The 20,217-nt window shown below is 37.2% G+C and overlaps 1 protein-coding gene across 1 annotated transcript in view; it reads left to right on the top strand.

The window, feature by feature from the left end:
• The window catches only part of LOC140685391 (junction-mediating and -regulatory protein-like), a 68,398-nt gene extending 56,580 nt beyond the window's left edge, over window positions 1-11,818 (top strand). The window contains exon 5 of the mRNA XM_072956910.1: window positions 11,721-11,818. The gene's annotated coding sequence lies outside the window, so the exon portion shown is untranslated. The remainder of the gene's footprint in view (window positions 1-11,720) is intronic.
• The last annotated feature ends 8,399 nt before the right edge of the window (window positions 11,819-20,217 follow it).

Raw genomic sequence — 20,217 nt, 5'->3', positions numbered from 1 at the left:
GTCCAAGTCTTCTCAAAAAAGAACCCCAATGGCAACCTCTTAAATGGATGCCTTCAGAAAATATAATTTCAAATATAATTTTTAAGTTTTTCCACTTCACCAAGGATGCTCTCTACTGTGATAATCAAGCAGGTGGTTTCCCTATCCCTCATGGAGTCCCTGAAAGCAACAGGTAATGGGAGAAGAATGGGGTACTTCTGAACTCTCTGTGCCTTTGAGGATCCCTTTGGAGAAAAGAGACATTTTACTTCTGTTCCAGTCTCCTCACCTCCCAAGAAGAGTGTCTTCACTACATCACCATGTCCTTTCTTTCCTCCAATCCACCTCTCATTCCACTGCTGTCAGTTTTAGTCTCCCCAAACAAAAAACCAGGGGTACTCCCCTATTTTTAACACATCACCAAGCCTCAGTGTGTCCTTCTACAAAAATACCCCACTACTTTACCTCACCCTGACTTTGGCCTCTCCACACCCAGTCTCTTGTAGTCTTCATGTGAACTAAGATTTAAGAATTACCCCACCTCCCAGCCCCGACACATACACCCTCACTGCTGTTCATGGCCTGTTCCCACTTTCTCAGACAGTGGCCTTCATCTACCCCACACCTGTGGTCCTGGTTGTTCATGGACCTGGGAAACTACCTTTGTGGGACTGTGGAATTCTGTGCATGCTAGTTCCATTCCAGGCCATCCGGTTCTAGACACATGTCCCAGGAAACCATTTCCAGTGATTCTGGACTCCCTGACCCCACCTTTCCTCGGAGCACATGCTCATCAACAGCACCCCGCCAACCCTACCCTCAGCAGGTCCACGGTGGAACCTGCACTCGGTTCCTCTCTGCTCTCCAGAAGTACGACTCACTCTGCTCTTCTACACGTTCAGGGAAGAGGTAAGGTCCTTCCTATAGTTACAGTGTGTCTCCTACCACCGTTCGTCCCTACCTTCCTTCAGGGTGTTTCCAAATTTGGAATAAATGACACTTGTAAAAATTATCTGAAATTTGGAGAAGGTAGTGTGTGAATCAACCTATCTATCTTGCTATGGTGGCTTCAGAGATCTTTTAAAAGAACTAGATTAAACTGCATCCTGATTTTTCTTTATTGCACGTGAAAGTGTAAATAAGAAGACAATGGAAGACCTTCCTAATGTCTAATATAAACCAGGCTATAGCAAGTTGCCCATTTTTAAAAGGTTTTGAAGATTTTTATTTTTTAAGTGAGAGGTCTTTATTTTCGAAAACAAATCAATAAGATTAAATTTGTTTAACAGAATTTACTGTTAATGACAAATTAATAGGAAGTAATTCATGCCAAGATCTTGAGCTACACATTTCCATCTTGTGTCTGCCAGGGACCAGTGATCAGTACAGAGACCGAGCTTGGTTTGATATTTATATTTGTAGCTGTGCTTCTTTAAATTTTTCTCAATGGAGGCAGCTAGCCCACCAAAATAATGTTTTCAATTTCTTTAAATTTTAAAGACAGAAGAAAAACTCATTGTTATTTGTCAGATCTTGTAAACTCTTGTAATTCTAGTACCCTCAGAGACCATAGTGATGGCTTCATAAGCAGTACATACAAGTGAATAATTTGATGATGCTGATTGATAGACATATATCTCAAAATGTTTTGAGAAACTGTTTCTTTATGCTGTGGATGTATTTGAGGTCCCTCACTGCCTTGGTGCTGTGTTCTTCCACTTGGAGTGAGACACTCGCTCCCCTGTGGCAGCTAAGATGGCTGATCAGAGAACATGGAGTGAGCGTCAGCTAGCCTGAAGTCCCTAACACTTCCCTTCCATGTCGGATTTCCATGAGAATGAAGCCCCAAGGGAAAAACGGAGTGGAAGATATTAACTTTGGTTTGGGCTCATTGCCTGTTTTTTTCGAAATCAGTGCAAGTTCCCTCCTAACCCACTGTGATTTCATTTTGACAGAGGCAGTGGGTTCATCTGTATGCGCTCTCTGAGCATTTTTGCTAGTTTAATGACAACTTTTTTTTTTACTTTTTAAAATTGAGTTATACTTAGTTTACAATGCCTTAATTTATGGTGCACAGCACTAGTCTTCAGTGATACATAAATATACATATATTAATTTTCATATTCTTTTTAAAAAATTGACTACCACAAGATATTGAATATAATTCCCTGTGCTATCAGTAAAACTTATTTATCTATTTTATATATGTCACTCAGTATCTGCAAATCTCAAATTCCCAGCTTTTCCTTTCCAAATCCCCTCTCCCCTGGCAACCACAAGTTTGTATTATATGTCTATGAGTCTGTTTCTGTTTTACATATAAGTTCATTGGTCTTAAATTTTAGAGTCCACATATAAGTGATATGTGGTATATTTCTTTCTCTTTCTGGCTTAATTCACTTAGAATGACATTCTCCAGGGACATCCACGTGGCTACAAATGGCAATATGTTCTCAATTTTCATGGCCGAGTAGTATTCTATTGTATAAATATACCATAACTTCTTTATCCAGTCATCTGTCAATGAACATTTAGGTTACTTCCGTGTCTTGGCTATTGTAACTAGTGCTGCTATGAACATTTGGGTGCAGGTGTCTTTCTGAATTAAGGATTCTTCTGTATATATGCCCAGGAGTGGGAACACTGCATCATATGGTAAGTCTACTTTTGGTCTTTTGAGGACTCTCCATACTGTTTTCCGCAATGGCTACACCAAACTACATTGCCACCAACAGTGTACGAGGGTCCCTTTTGAACAACACCCTTTCCATCATTTGTCATTTATAGACTTTTGAATGATGGTCATTCTGACTGGTGTGAGGTGAAACCTCATTGTAGTTTTAATTTGCATTTCTCTGATAATTAGTGGCATTGAGTATTTTCTCATGTGCCTTTGGGCATTTGTATGTCTTCATGGGAGAATTGCTTGTTTAGGTGTTTTGCCCATTTTTGGATCAGGTGGTTTGTCTTTTTCTTATTAAGTCATATGGGATGTTTATATATTCTGGAGATCAAGCATTGTCAGTTTCATCTTTTGCACATATTTTCTCCTATTCCATAGGTTGCTATTTTGTTTTGCCTATGGTTTCCTTTGCTGTGCAAAAGCTTGCAAGTTTAATTAGGTCCCACTTGTTAATTTCTACTTTTATATCTATTTCTTTGGTAGACTGCCCTGGGGAGCATTGCTGAGATGTATGTGAGATAATGTTCTGCTTATGTTTTCTTCTAAGAGGTTTATTGTGACGTCTTATGTTTAAGTCTTTAATCCATTTTGAGTTTATTTTTGTGTATGGCGAGAGGGAGTATTTTAACTTCATTGATTTACATGCTGCTGTCCAGTTTTCCCAACACCATTTGTTGAAGAGACTGTCTTTATTCCATTGTATGTTCTTGCCTCCTTTGTTGAAGATTAATTGACCAAAAGATTGTGGGTTCATTGCTGGGCTATTTTGTTCCATTGATATGTCTGTTTTTGTATCAATACCATGCTGTTTTGATTAATGTAGCTCTGTAGTATGTGCTGAAGTGTGGGAGGGTTGTTCCTCCAGCCTCATTCTTTTCCTTCAGTTATGTTTTGGCAATTCTGGGTCTTTTGTGATTCCATATAAGTTTTATAATGATTTGTTCCAGTTCTGTGAAATATGTCCTTAGTAATTTGATAGAGATTGCATTAAATCTGTAGATTGCCTTGGGAAATGTGGCCATTTTAACAATACTGATTTGTCCGATCCAGGAGCATGGGATATCTTTGCATTTTTTAAAATTTCCTTTAATTTCCTTGTAGTTCTCCATGTATAAGTCTTCCACTTCCTTGGTTAGATTTACTCCTAGATATTTTATTACTTTAGGTGTAATTTTAAAAGGGATTGTTTCTTTACTTCCTTTTCCTGTTGATTCATCATTAGTGTAAAGAAATGCAACTGATTTTTGTACATTAATCTTGTATCCTTTTGTACATTAATCTTGTGATCTTGTATCCTTGTACCTTGCCAAATTCTTTCATTAGTTCGTGTAGTTTTTGCATGGACCTTTTAGGGTTTTCTATATATAGTATCATGTCCTCTGCATATAGTGAGGATTTTTTAGCTTCTTTTCCAATTTGGATCTCTTTTATTTCTTTTTCTTGCCTGATTGCAGTGGCTTGGACTTCCAAGATTATGTTGAATAGAAATGGTGAGAGTGGAGAACCTTGCCTTTTGCCAGATTTTAGTAGGAAGGTTTTCAGCTTTTCACCATTGAGTTCTATGCTAGCTGTAGATTTGTCATAAACAGCTTTTCTTATGTTAAGATATGTCCCCTCAATACCTACTTTGGTGAGGATTTTTATCATAATGGGTGGTGAATCTTATCAAATGCTTTTTCTGCATCTATTAAGATGATCATGTGGTTTTTGTCCTTTCTCTTGTTGTTAGGGTGTATTACATTGATTGATTTGCATATGTTGAGCCATTCTGTGTTCCTAGGATGAACCCAACTTGATCATGGTATATGATCTTTTCTATGTGCTGTTGGATTCTGCTTGCTAATATTATGTTGAGAATATTTGTATCTATGTTTCCTCACTGATATTGATCTGTGAGTTTCTTTTTTGGTAGTGTCTTTGTCTGGTTTTGTATCAGGGTGATGGTGACTTCATAGAATTAGTTTGGGAGTACCCCTTCCTTTTCAAACTTCTGAAAGATTTTGAGAAAGACCAGTATGAGTTCTTCTTTGTATGTATGATAGAATTCTCCAGTGAAGCCATGCAGTCCTGGACATTTGTTCGTTGGGAGTTTTTTTTTTTTTTTGCTTATCCAATTTCATTTCTAGTGATCAGTTTGTTCTAGTGGTCAATTTATTCTTGATTCAGTCATGTGGACTGTATGTTTCCAGAAACTTGTCTGTTTCTTCAAGGTTATTAATTTATTTTCCATAAAGTTGTTCACAGTATTCTCATATGATATTTTGAATTTCTGTGGTATTGGTTGTAATTTCTCCATTTTCCTTTCTTGTTTTGATTGCGCTCTGTCTTTTCTCTGTGAGCTAGGCCTGAGGTTTTTCAATTTTATTTACTCTTTCAAAAAAAACAGCTCTTTGTTTGATTGACCTTTTCTATTGTTTTTTAAATCTCTATTTTATTTATTTCCTCCCTGATATTTATTGTTTTCTTCCTTCTGCTGACTTTAGGTTTTGTTTGCTCTTCTTTTTCTAATTCTTTTAGTTGGTTAGTTGTTTATTTCAGATTGTTCATCTTTTTTGAAGAAGACCTTTATTGCAATGAACTTTCTTCTTAGGAATGCTTATCTGCATCCCAAAGATTTTGTGTGGTTGTGATTTTTGTCACTTGTCTCAAAGTATTTTTTAATTTCTTCTTTGATTTTATCATTGACCCATTGGTTTCTTAGTATCATGTTGTTTAATTATCATGCTGTCATTTCTTTCTCCTTTGTTTTTCTGTATTTGATTTCTAGTTTCATGCATTGTGTTCAGAAAAAATGCTTAAAATAACTACTATCATCTTAAAATTGTTGAGTCTTTTTTTGTACCCAAGTACATAATCCATCCTAGAAAATGTTCCATGTGCACTTATGAAGAATGTATATTGTATTTTTTTAGGATATAATGTTGTGAAATATCAACCACATCTAATTTATGTATGGTATTATTTAGTTTCAGTTGCGTTATTAAATTTGCATCTGGAAGATCTTCCAGTGAGGATAATGGGATGTTTTAATTTCCTACCATTATTTTATTCCCAGCAATTTCTCCTTTTATATCTGTTAGTATTTGCTTTATGTATTTAGTTGTTCCTACATTGGGTATAGTTATGTTAATGGATGTAGTATCTTCATCTTGTATTGCTTCTTAAATCGTAAAACATTCTTCATCTTTCTTTATGGTCTTTGTTTTAAATTTCATGTTGTGTGAAATCAGTATTGCTACTCCTGCTTTCTTTTCATTTCTGTTTGTGTGTAATATCTTTTTTAAATTAATTTATTTTTTATTTTATTTTATTTTTTTTACATTTTTTATTGATTCATAAACATTTTACATTGTTGTGTCAAATTCCAGTGTTCAGCACAATTTTTCAGTCATTCATGGACATATACACACTCATTGTCACTTTTTTTTCTCTGTGATTTATCATAACATTTTGTGTATATTTCCCTGTGCTATACAGTGTAATCTTGTTTATCTATTCTACAATTTTGAAATCCCAGTCTATCCCTTCCCACCCTCTACCCCTCCCCCGGTAACCACAAGTCTGTATTCTCTGTCCATGAGTCTATTTCTGTCCTGTATTTATGCTTTGTTTTTGTTTGTTTTTGTTTTTTAGATTCCACGTATGAGCGATCTCATATGGTATTTTTCTTTCTCTTTCTGGCTTACTTCACTTAGAATGACATTCTCTAGGATCATCCATGTTGCTGCAAATGGCATTATGTTGTCGGTTTTTATGGCTGAGTAGTATTCCATTGTATAAATATATCACATCTTCTTTATCCAGTCACCTGTTGATGGACATTTAGGTTGTTTCCATGTTTTGGCTATTGTAAATAGTGCTGCTATGAACATTGGGGTGCAGGTGTCATCCTGAAGTAGATTTCCTTCTGGGTACAAGCCCAGGAGTGGGATTCCTGGGTCATATGGTAAGTCTATTCCTAGTCTTTTGAGGAATCTCCACACTGTTTTCCATAGTGGCTGCACCAAACTGCATTCCCACCAGCAGTGTAGGAGGGGTCCCCTTTCTCCACAGCCTCTCCAGCATTTGTCATTTTTGGATTTTTGAATGACGGCCATTCTGACTGGTGTGAGGTGATACCTCATTGTAGTTTTGATTTGCATTTCTCTGATAATTAGTGATATTGAACACTTTTTCATGTGCTTTTTGATCATTTGTATGTCTTCCTTGGAGAGTTGCTTGTTTAGGTCTTCTGCCCATTTTTGCATTGGGTTGTTTATTTTTTTCTTATTGAGTCGTATGAGCTGCTTATATATTTTGGAGATCAAGCCTTTGTCGGTTTCACTTGCAAAAATTTTCTCCCATTCCGTAGGTTTTCTTCTTGTTTTATTTCTGGTTTCCTTTGCTCTGCAGAAGCTTGTAAGTTTCATTAGGTCCCATTTGTTTATTCTTGCTTTTATTTCTTCTAGGAGAAAATTTTTGAAATGTATGTCAGATAATGTTTTGCCTATGTTTTCCTCTAGGAGGTTTATTGTATCTTGTCTTATGTTTAAGTCTTTAATCCATTTTGAGTTGATTTTTGTATATGGTGTAAGGGTGTGTTCTAGCTTCATTGTTTTACATGCTGCTGTCCAGTTTTCCCAACACCATTTGCTGAAGAGACTGTCTTTATTCCATTGTATATTCTTGCCTCCTTTGTCGAAGATGAGTTGACCAAAAGTTTGTGGGTTCATTTCTGGGTGTGTGTAATATCTTTTTCACAGTCTATTTGTGTCCTTTTCCTAAAGGTGGGTCTCTTGTATGTGTCATATTGTAGGTTCTTGTTTTATTTTCCAGTCTGTCACTCTATGTCTTTTCATTAGAACATTTAATTTATTGAAATTTAAAGTAATTTCTGATCAACTTTGGTTTATTGCCATTTTAAACTTAATTTTGCAGTTGATTTGGCACTTTTCCCCTTGTTCCTTTCTTTTTCTTGTGTGTGTGTTTATTTTTTAAAATTTTCCTTTCTATTATCTTCATTAATTTTTAGTTTTTGTGACTCTCTTGTAAGTTTTTGTCTTATGGTTACCCAATTTTGTACATATATTAACCCATTACTGTATCTGTTTGTTTTAAACTTATAGTAATATAAGCTCAAACCCATCCTACAGAGAATGAACAAATTAAAGAATGAAGAAAACTCTATATTTTCTTGCTCCCCTCTCCCACTCTTAATGATTTAGATGTCTTCTTTTACAATTCCATGTTTATTCTGTTGTAATTCATGGTAGTTATCACCTTTCCAATTATGGTTTTCTCCTTTCAAAATCAACCTGCTTCTTTTCGATTTAGACTATACCGTTCAATATTTCTTTTAGTATAGATTTAGTGTTGCTAAATACTTTTATTTTTGCTTGTCTGTGAAGATATTTATTTCTCCTGCTATTCTAAAGAATAGACTTGCTGGATAAATTATCCTAGGCTGAATCTTTTTGTTTTTCATTCAGGACTTTGAATATATCTTGCCACTCCCTTCTAGCTTGTAGTGTTTGTGTAGAGAAATCAGCTGAAAGCCTTATGAGTTTTCCTTTGTAACTAACTCTGTTTTTCTCCTTATGACTTTAGAATCATTTCTTTATCTTTAACCCTGGCCATGCTGATTATAATATATCTTAGTGTGTGTCTGTTTTGTTTCTTCTTGTTTGGGTCCCTTCGTACTTCCTGTATTGGTATATCTGATTGCTTTTTTATGTTTCAGAAGTTCTTAATTATGATTTCTTCAAATACTTTTTCAATCCCTTTTGCTTTTTTTTCTCCTTCTGAGACCCCTGCTATGTGTAGGTTTTGGCAAACTTTATAGTATCCCACAGGATAATTGTTTTCATTGAATTTTGTTCTTTCATTGGTTTTTGTTTGTTTTCTTCTCTTCTGTTCTGATTAGTTGATTTCTGTTGTCCTGTATTCTAAACCACTTATTAATTCTTCTGCATTAAGTAGCCTACTTTTTTTTTTACAACTTTTAACTCAGCTCTTATCTCAGCAAATTTGTTTTCCTATTTTAATTCACTCCTCTTTATAAAGTTTCAATTTCCTATTTGCCATATTCTTTGCCTCTATATACAATCTCTTTTTGTATCTTTAGTACTTTTATCTCTCTTTTTTTGAAAACATGATTTAATAGATTATCAAGGTCTATTTCATTGATCATTCTTTCAGGGGATTTTACCTGTTCTTTTAAATGGGAGTTGTTCCTCTACTTCTTTATTTTACTTATATCTCTCCTGCACTATTGATTATGGAGCATCAGTTATCTCTTCTGTTTCTAAAGGTTTTCTTTCTACTTATTTACCTAAAACAGATGCAGAAATAAAGCTAAAAAAAATTAAAAGAAGAGAATAAGATTTGAAAACAGATTATGAACAATAACAGAACAAGTCAAAGAGGAATAAAAATTGAGACAAATTTTAAAAGTCTTAAAATTAGAAAATAATATCTGAAAGCTGATTTTAATAAGAGAACAAAACAAAGAGATAAAAAGCAAATTGTGAGAAATTTAAAAAGCTTAAAAGAAGAAAAAAATTGAGAACATAGTCTAATCGATAATAGAAGAATAAAGCAAAGAGAAATAAAAATGAAATTGAAACAAACTAAAAACAATTTAAAATATTTTAAAGTCCAATTTTAAAAGGGGTTAAACAGAAACATAAAAATATTTTAAAAGTAAAAATTTAAAAAGTAAAAGAAAAAGTGAAAAAATGTGGATGTGTTCTTGTGGGCACTATGTGCTCTTAATAATTTTGTTGATAGCTCTGTCTGAAGTATGGGTGGTTGCTATGTCTTCCTGTCTTTTGCTTGTTATTCTTTTTGTTGGGGATTTTGCCTGTGATCTGGTAGCAAGAGTCTTCCCTGGCTATTAAGTGAGATCTCCTTTTTATTTTGTGGTTGTCGCTGTTCCTGTTCTCACCCTGCTGCATGAACTCCACTCACTGGTTCCAGAGGCCCTCCAGTTGTGCCCCTGATCTGTGCTTCTCCTAGTGCCATGTCTCATGTCTCCTCCAAATGCTGTATTGTGGTGGTGCACTTGTGCATGTTAGGTGGTTGGGTCTCTCTGCCTTTCAGTGCCCCTCCTAACTTCACTTCAGTTCCATGCTCTTTAGGTGAACTTGGATAAAATGGCCATACCAGGCATCACCCCTGCTCTGTGCCAGAACCCTTCTTGTTTGTCTTAGAAGCATGAGTTCACAGAGGTACTGAAGCAGAACTTTCCTATTTGCCTGGGGCTGTAAACAAATCTGAGTCCCACCTATGAGGTTTCAGAGCCCCTAGGTAGGGACTGAGATTTCAACCCTGCCTCCACCTGGGTGCACATTAGAGTATATGGTGGGTGTGGTTGAGTCCCACCTCTCTTCTCCAGAAAAGGCACCAGAAATGATGCCACAAGTATTCAAAGACAAAAGCTATGGCACCCCTCCCCCCCAGGGCACACCAGCAGTGTTGCTTTTCCTTTTTTTTTTTTATATTTTATAGGGGACTTATGTTGTTCTGCTCTGTATACCTTTCCAGCGATGGCACACAGCACATTGAAATCTCCTGAGGTTACCTCTGTACAGTTGGCCCAAGTCCTCCATCAGGCTCAGGCAGTCTGTTTCATCCCACACCTGCTGGTTGGTGTCTAAGCCTGGGGATCATGAGGACACTTTTTGCCCATTTATCTTTGTTCTGTCAGTCAAGGGCTATTCTATACTATTTCAAGCCTCAGAGGTCCCCCCTCCATCCAGCTGACCTCTTCATTGGAGTGGGAGAGACCCAGCAAATGAGCTGCTCCCTCCCCATGGGACTGGACTGCACTATTTCCCTTTTTCTTCCTTTTATTTTCCTTTTCTCCTACCAGATTAATGACGTGTTTTGTCTTTTGATGAAAGTAAGGTTCTGTCAAAGTTCAGCAGACTTCCTGATTGGATAAGTGGGTCAGTGGATGTCAGTCTTGGTGCATTTGTGGGAGAGGGTGAGCTAAGAGTGTCGTTCTAATCCACCACATTGGCCCTTCTTGATTTTTTCTCTTTTTAAATGTACAGTAGTCTAGTGTCTGTATAAGTGTCAATTGTAGTGGGATTTTTTTCCAGTAAACCTAAAATTTCTACTTTGAAATAAACTACTGGGTTTATAAAAAAGAACTAAGTTAACAGCTGCAAGCCAGCATCATCTATTCAATGGTGTGTTAGAGAAGGATGGAGGGGAGAAAGGGGAGAGGGGGAAGATACCCTAAGGGTGAGAGAGTTGGGAAGGGGGAAGCCCTACCTGCTAAAAAGTGGATGCTTGCTGCCATTCAACACAGCTCAATGCAGGGGCACCCCACTTTATGCAGGAAGAGCTAGCTCTCTGGACTCTGATCTACAGACACTGCTCTCAGCTTCTACTCTGGAGTTGAGCTGGTGCTGCTGGAGGAGAGGGTCGAGTCAGGGCCACAGTGGTTGGATGGCAGCCTCTGATGTGAACAAGGAGCTGTGAGTTCAGACTTGCTCCTTAAGCCCCTAAAGGACAATGAGCAAGTGAGTCCATCTAGAGAGACAAGGAGGGAGAGGTTCCTGTGGTGCTCCCACTGACTCTCCAAGCATCCAACTTGGAATTTTGCTTCAGGCTAACATCTTTGACAACACAGGTTGCTTTTATGTCCTAATTTAATAAAAGCCTTTTGCTCACTTCCACGGGAAGCATAATAACAAATCTGAGCTACTTTAAGAAGAAGGAAAATCCTCACTGAGCACCTACCCTGCACCAGACATAGTATAAGGAACTTCATCGCTGTGATCTCAGAGACATCTGACAAGTCACTAAGAACTGGGATGAAGGGACATAAGCAGAAACCAGAAGACAAAGACAGGCTGAAGGCAGATGTCATACAGAAAATTCCACAAGAATGAATAGCAGAAGCAGAAAGTGGAGCTGGTGTGGGACCACATGCGCAAATTCCTAGGTTTGAATTCCAATGAACTAGGCAGGGAGGTAATCCTGGACTTAAAGCATAAAGATCATTGGTTTCACAGTTTCTCTGCATGACCAATTATTTTTGTTTATTTCTTTCTTTTTGCTGTCCTAGATTTTCCTACATGGCAATTTTTATACTTCTTCATCAACCATTCACTTGACTGCTTCTCTTTCAACTCATATGCATAAAAGATGCCACCCCAGGACCAGGTAAAAAATCAGTTAATAACAGGAAGGATAAGCCTTCAGAACTTGCCAAGCAAAAGGAGAGATTGGTATGCACTAAGGTAAATATGTAAGATGATGTATAATTGAAATTTAAGTGTCTCACAGTTGTGCTCAAAAAGTTCAAAGAGGAAAGGAAACCAGGTGGAAGTGGTCATGTTTGTGTGTGTGCGCATGCATGCTGGGAGAGGAATTGGGTAATGGATGAAGACATCATGCAAGATGGCTGAAGTGTCAGTAACAGTCTTTGGATATGAGTTGAGAAAAGGAAATAAAAAGGGGAATTTGGAAATGATGCTTGAGGCCAGAATGTAAAAGACTAGAAGCTCAAATTAAGATGTGCTCTCATATTTTATAAGTCTTGTATTTCACACCAATTTAAGTGTTGTCCCTCTTAGAAATGGTGACTTAGAGAGGAGATGAAGGTTTCCTTTACAGAAGAAATCTAGACAAACTACAGCACACTGAGTCAATGGTACCCAGCAATTACATTCCACAAGATTTAGTACATTAACATTTCTACAGAAAAATAATAATTTATAGCACTGTATGTTTCCTACTACCTACAGAGTTAGAAAATAGCTCAGTAACATTGAATTTGAAATATTCAAAGGGTGAGCTAGACAGACAACAAGTAATCTTTAGTGTTGTTGAGTGTGTGTTTCAAAATGTTTCAGTTTTTCCTGACAGTGGCCACTTATATTAGGTATTTACCTAGAAGCAGATTTGCTGGAATAGGTTTATCTGTATGTTCAGGTTAAAGTAGATACTGACAGATATTTGCTTCTCAGGTGATTGTACCAATTTACATGCTCATCAGCAATGTAACATTCTTTATGTGCTCCTGAAAGTTAGGAAGTTCTGAGCCTCAATTCAGTTCTACAAAGGGTAAAATTTTAAACAATCTCCTTTGTAGTTCTCATGCATACCAAATTTTTAGAGTTATTACCAGTGGTATAATAAATAAAATATCTGTCCTTTATTTCTGGTACCAGACACAGAACTTCAAATCTCTTGGAATTTCTTGAGTGAGAAGAGTGTCTATTATGCTAATGAGGTGACTCATGGTAGTGGGCCCCAAGTTAACTTCAGCATGAGGGCTAATCCCAGAATGACCAACCACATAATTAGAGGGTTGAAAATTAGGGCCATGCTGGACTCTGGGAAGATGGGAGGAGATGGTGCTGGAGATGGAGATTAATCATGTGTCCAATGATTTAATAAATTATAAAGCCCAAGTAAAAACTCTGGACATAAACTCAGTGATGCTTTCTGGTTTGTGAATACCCTGACTCCACTTGCAGCCAGTGTCTGAGGTTGGCATATACTAAGTCTGTGTAATTTATTTGTTGAACAACTTAATGCACTGATTCTAGCCTGAGTCTTACATCCAAATCTTGAATCATTCTGGAAGTATAAAGTCTATGAGCTTGTGTCTCTCATGGTGAAGCTTGACATTTCTGTCCATGTAGGGAGATTCAGGAAAGGTATGACTAAACAGTGGGAACATTACTGTGTGGAAAAAGGCATCATCATAGGAAATGAAATCCTCTAACTCAACAATTTTCAGTTCAAAGCAAGCCAAAACAAATTGACTATTCCACTTGTGACCTAGAAAGTGAGCATTGGTCTCTCCAGTAAGATTTGGCTTCCCCAGTAAGATTAACAAGAGGACAGATGACTGGATAAGGAAGTTGTATATTTATACAATGGAATAATGCACATCCATAAAAAAATAATAAAATGATGCCATTTAAAGCAACATGAGTGGACCTGGGAAGTATCATTCTAAGTGAGGTCAGAAAGAGAAAGAAAAATGCCATATGATATCACTTATATGTAGCATTTAAAAAATAGATGAAATTATTTAAAAAAAAAGAGACTCACAGACATAGCAAACAAACTTATGATTTCCAGAGGGAGAAGAGAGTGGGAAGGTTAAATTGAGAGCTTGAGATTTTCAGATACTAATATATATATAAAATATAAACAACAATTACATACTGTATAGCACAGAGAACTATATTCAATATCTTGTAGTAACTTATGGTGAAAAAGAATATAAAAATAATATATGTATGTTAATGTATGACTGAAGCATTATGCTGTACACCAGAAATTGACATAACATTGTAAATTGACTATACTTCAATAAATAAATATAAACAATTATATATAGATATATTTTAATTATGAATTAAAATTCAATGATAAACTTTTATTCTCTAAAAGAAAGAGGAGAGTGAGTGGAGAAGCAATTTGAAATGTGTTTGTATTTCATTATCTCATAATATAAGGATGATTATAGTCTATAATTAATAAATAACTTGTAACGCTTAAACCCAGCAGAGAAAATACTTAAATATTTACTTTTGGGGAATTAGATTTAGCCCAAGAGGAAAAAAAATCTAAAACTGATATTAGATATCCATCAATAAACATTCAAAAAAAGTGCAGTGTCTTCCAGTATTAGACTGACATGTTCATCTTTATTTCCTAGAATTAAATGAATTGTGGGGGAGTGGAACTAAGATAAAACTATGTTGGACTTTGGATGTCTGGCTAAGACATTTTAGTTTTATGTTTTATTCACAGTGGAGAGTGGAGAAGTTGTGGAAGGCATCTATGCTCACCACTATATGCCTTAAAGTGGAGAAGTTTTGATCAGTAGAGGGAAGAGAAGAAATTAGTACCACAGAAAATGTCATTATCAAGGAAGGTAGAACAAAGATAACTGATGTTCACTGTACATGGCTACCAGACTTTTCATCGGTTCATCCTTTTATTGAAAATTCATAGGATTACACTTATATTTACTTCTTCCCTGCAGAATGTGCTGTCAATTTTTTTTGAAAATAAGAAATGTCATGTTAATTTTCAGACAGGTATACAATATCTGTCTGAATAAATCATGGAAACATTGAGAATTCTGGGCAATTATTAGTAATTTCAGTATCAAATTTAAGAAAGAGGAGTCAGGAGCAGCCAAGATGGTGGAGTAGAAAGACACTAGGAGCTCACCCTTTCCCACAAATACACCAAGAGGGACACCCCTGGACCTACCCATTCACTCAGAACACCTACTGAACATTAACAGAACATCACCTTCTTCAAAAGACAGAATTCACCACAAATCTGGTAGGAAAAAGTAAAAGGAAAATAGCATGGGAAAAATCCCACAGTGTGGGAGTGACAAAGGAGGATTTGCACTCTTAAACTGGGGGGGAAGGGGTACTCCAAGTCTTCTATCTGTGCAAAGTAGCCCTTGGCTCACAAAACAATAAGTAAAATGAGCACTAAATTTCCCTGTGACCTCAGCCTTAGACACAAACCAGCAGGGGGTGGGCTGGGAATGGCTGCCAGAGCCAAGTGGTGGACTGGGGCCAACTGCACAGAAGCAATCTCAGGGGGCTGAAGTATGCTATGAACTATGTCTGGGAGGGTATAGAGAACAGAACAGCCTGAGTTCCCCATAAAATTAAAAAAAAAAGAAAGCAATACTGCTGGTGTGCATTGCAGGGAGGAGCACAATGAGGCAGGGCCATAGCCTTTGTCTACACAGGCTTGTGGCACCATTGCTGGTGTGTTCTTAGGAGAAGAGATGCAGGGCTCCACCACAACCACCATATCCCTTAGTGTTCAGCTCCCAGGTAGAGGTGGATTTGAAACACAAATTCATACCCAGAGGCTCCACAACTTCACAGGCAGGACTGAAATTTGTTTACAACACCAAGCAAAGGGGACCATTTTGCTATGCAGGTGCCTTTGTGGACCCACACCTCTAAGACAAATGGGCAAGGACTAGGATTCTGGCACAGAATGAGGGTTAGTGCTGGTGTGGCCATTTTCTGTGAGCCCACATACCCTGAGTGGATGCAGCACCGAGAGAAGTTCTGACCAACTTGCATGACCTGTGGGCCTCTGGGAAAAATGAGCAGAGTTTGAAAAGTGGGGTGATTGAAGGGGCAGCATTTGGCACTTGGCATGGTGCTGATCTGGTAGCATGAATGCAGTCACTGAGTGCTGGAAGCCCTACTGGTGTAGGCATCTAAGACAGGTGAACAGAGTTTGTGTATCAGGGCAAGTGCAGGTGCAGTGTTTGCTGCTGGGGATGTCACTGACCTGATAGTGCATCACCAACCAAGTGTGTAACCCAGAATTCAGTGGAATTGCATTGGTATTTCTGAGGGCAGAGAACCTGGGGAAACCAGAGCAGCATACTGACATTCCTGTGACTGAAGCTAGGACAAGGGCAGAATCAAGAAAAAGTACTTAAAGTGATCCAACCCCACCTAGTATGCACCAGAGCTCAGAACCAGGTCTGGAAGCCTCACTCCCAACAAAAAGGAAACAGACCCAGTCCCTGACAGAGCTGTGACAACCACAGAACTAACAGGAGACCACACTAAAAAACCAGAGAAGGCTCTGGTCACCACAACACCAGCCACATCCCTAATCAAATGGATAACAGATAACACACATGGAAGAAAGACGTGGCTACCATCCATACTAAAAACAGACCTAGCAACAAAATTATTAGGGGTGTGCAGTCTACACAGAAACACATACTCTTCAAAAAAAAAGAAATCCCTTGAAGGCCAGAGAAGATAACTGATACTTCATAATCCATAGTGCCAGAGAGATATAAGTAAAATGATGAAGGAGGGGAATGATTCTCAATTAAAAGAACAATAGAAATCCCCAGAAAGAACAGTCAATGAAATACATTTGAATAGTCTACTAGATCATGACTTCAAAACTGGAGTGATGAAAGCACTGAAAGAAATAAAAGAGACTATAAATAGAGAGAGAGAACATTATGAAAAGGAAATTGAAACTATAAAGGGGAGATAATAAAAAACATAATACTCAATGGCTATGAAAAGAGCCACTATAGGCAATCAAAAGCAGACTAGACAATGCAGAAAAATGAAGAAGTAACTTAGAAGACATGATAAGAGAAGTCACCCAATCAGAACAGCAGACAGAAAAGCAAGAAAAAAAAAAAAAGAACAATGAAACCAATATAAGGGATCTATGGGATAATATATAACATTCCAACCTATGCATAATAGGGGTCACAGAAGGAGAAAAAAAAGCAAAAGAGATTGAAAGGTATTTGAAGAAATCATGACTGAGAATATCCCAAACCTAAAGAAGCAATCAAATATCCAAGTACAGGAAGCACAGAGAGTACTCAAGAAGAAGAACCCAAATAGACTTACACCAAGACATATTAAAATTAAGATGGTGAAAGTTAAACATAAAGAAATGATACTAAAGGCAACAAGAGAAAAATGAATTGTTAGTTATAAGGAAAACCCCATAAGGCTATCTGTTGGTTTCCCTTCACCAACACTGCTGGCCAGAAGGGAGTGGCAATATATATTAAAAGTTCTGAATGAGAGAAAGCTGCAACCTAGGATAATTTATGCAGTAAGGCTGTACTTTAGAATAGAAAGAGAAAGAATTTCACAGACAAGCAAAGACTAAAAGAATTCAGCAATACTAAATCTATGCTAAAGTAAATAATGAAAGGTTTACTCTAAATAGAAAATAAGCAGAGGAGAAGGGCAAAGATGGTGGAGTAGAAGGACACTTGTAGCTCACCCTCTCCCACAAATACACCAAGACTGATATCCATGAACCCACCCATCCAATCAGAACTATTGCTGAACTTTGACAGAACATTGCCTTCTTCAAAAGAAAAAATACATTGCCAATTGAGTAGGAGAAAAGAGGAAAAAAAAAAAAAAGGAAGAGAAAGGAAAATAGTGGGGAACCAGTCCTGCAGGGAGAGAGTGATGAAAGAGAAATAGCATTCATTTGCTGGGTCTCCTTCACTCCAAAGGAGAGGTCAGTGGGATGGAGGGGGAACTTCCATGGCTTGGATCTGGATGGAATGGCCTTTGATGACAGAACTAAGTTAAGTGGGCACAAAGGATCCTTGTAATCCCCAGGCATAGATATTAACCAGCAGGTTTGGGACAGGACAGGCTGCCTGAGCCAGGAAAAGGACATGGGCCAAGTGTACAGAGGCAAGCTTGGGGGACTTCAGTGAGCTGTGTGCCATAACTAGCGGGATATACAGATCAGAAAAGCCTGGATCCCTCATAAAATACACACACACGCACGCACGCACACACACACACACACAAAGCAACACTGCAGGTGTGCCCTAGGGAGAGGGGCACTGTAGCATTTGTCTCTGCAGACCCATGGCACCATTACTGGTGTATCCTTGGGAGAAGAGAGGCAGGGCTTAATGACAACAACCATATTCTCTAGTGTGCAGCTCCCACATGAAAGTGGGGTTGAAACCTGAAGCTATACCTAGGGTTCGGCAACCTCATAGGTGAGACTGAGATTTGTTTGCAGCCCCATGCAGAGGGAAACTTTCTGCAAAGGTGCCTCTGTGGACTCGTGCTTCTAAGACAAATGAATAAGAAGCAGAGATTTGGCACAGAGCAGAGGCAAGGGCTAGTGAGGCCATTTTCCCTGATCCAGGGACATGACTGGTGGGCCTCTAGAACCAGTGAGTGGAATTCCGGCAGCAGGGTGAGGATAGGGTTGGTGACAACAACAGAACAAAAAGGAGGCCCCACTAAATAGCCAGGGCATGCTCTTGCCACCAGAACACTGGCCACATCCCCAACCAAAGTAATAACAGGCAAAAGGGAAGGAAGGAAGACTTGGCAACTACCTGTAAGTTAGAAAGAACTCTCAACAAAATTATAAGGGCATAGTGTATAGAGAAATGTATCCATATTTTCTTTAATTTTTACTTTTTAAAAATATTTTATTCATTAATTAACTTAAAATTTTTCTTTAAGACATTTTTATTAATTTTTAAATTGATTTCTATTTGATTTTTATTTGTTTTGTTCTTCTGTTATTGATTATACACTGTTTTCAATTTTTTTATTTTACATTTCTCTTTTATAGTTTTATTTCTGCATCCACTTCAGATAAATAAATGAATAAATAAAACCTTTCAGGACCAGAGTAGATAACTGATACTTTATAATCCATAGTGCCAGAGAAAGATAAGCAAGGTAAAGAGGCAAAGAATCACTCCCAATTAAAAGAACAAGAGAAATTCCCTGAAAGAATAATCAATGAAACAGACTTTGATAGTCTACTACATCATTATTTCAAAAAATGACTGATCACAGTACAGAAGGAAATGAAACAAATTGTGCATAGAGACAGAGAATATGTCAAAAAAAGAAATTAACACTATAAAGAGGAGCCACATAAAATTGGAAAACCCATTTATTGAAATGAGAGCTAGTGGGCTAGATAATGCAGAGGAATGAATAAGTGACTTAGAAGACAGGAAAACAAAATCACCCAATCAGAACAGCAGAGAGAGAGAGAGAAAAAAAATAAACAATGAAAACAATATAAGTGACATATGGTATAATATAAAGTGTGTTGATGTATGCATAATTGGGGTCCCAGAAGGAGAAGAAAAATCAAAAGGGACTGAAAAGGCATTTAAAGAAAAAATAACTGAAAACTCCCCAAACCTTAAGAAGCAATCAGATATCCAAGTACAGGAAGCACAGAGGGTCCAAAACAAGAAGAAACCAAACATAACCACACCAAGACATATTGTAATCAGGATGGCCAGGTTTCTACTGAAAGGGAAAAGAACATAATTGGAAAGATGATAACTTTAATGAATAACAACAGAATAAACACGAAACTGTAAGAGAGACGTCTAAATCATGAAGAGTGGGAGAAGGGAGCAAGAAAATTAAGAGTATTTTTCTTTTCTTTTTCTTTTTCTTTTTGTTTTTGGCAGGATGGTTTTAACTTATATCACTATATGTTTAAAACAAACAGATATAGTAATGGGTTAGTATATGCAAAAAACAGAGTAACCATATGACAAAAACTAACAATGGAGACACACACAAAATAAAACAGAGATAATACAAGGAAAATTATCAAACCACAAAAAGAAAAAGAAACAAAGAGGAAATACCAAATCAACTGCAAAACTAAGTTCCAAATGGCAATAAATACAAGTCTATCAATGATTACTGTAAATGTCAATGGACTAAATGCTCCAATCAAAAGGCAGAGTGGTATATTGGAAAATAAAACAAGAACATACAGTATGCTGTTTACAAGAGACACTCTTTAGGGAGAAGAAGAGACATAGAGTGAGAATGAGAGGATTGAAAATGATATTCCATGCAAATGGAAGAAAACCAAAGTAGGAGTAGCAATACTGATTACAGACAAAATAACTTAAAAACTAAAGCCATAAATAATGATAAGCAGGGCACTATATAATGATCGAAGGCAAAGTGCAAGATGAGGATAGTATATATGTTAACATATAAGAACAAAACATAGGAGAACCTAAATAC

The sequence above is a fragment of the Vicugna pacos genome, unplaced genomic scaffold (assembly GCF_048564905.1).
Source record: "Vicugna pacos unplaced genomic scaffold, VicPac4 SAC-SAT, whole genome shotgun sequence".
Lineage (NCBI taxonomy): Eukaryota > Metazoa > Chordata > Mammalia > Artiodactyla > Camelidae > Vicugna > Vicugna pacos.
The sequence above is the reverse complement of the archived record's forward strand: the minus strand, read 5'-3'. Positions and strand labels throughout refer to the sequence as shown.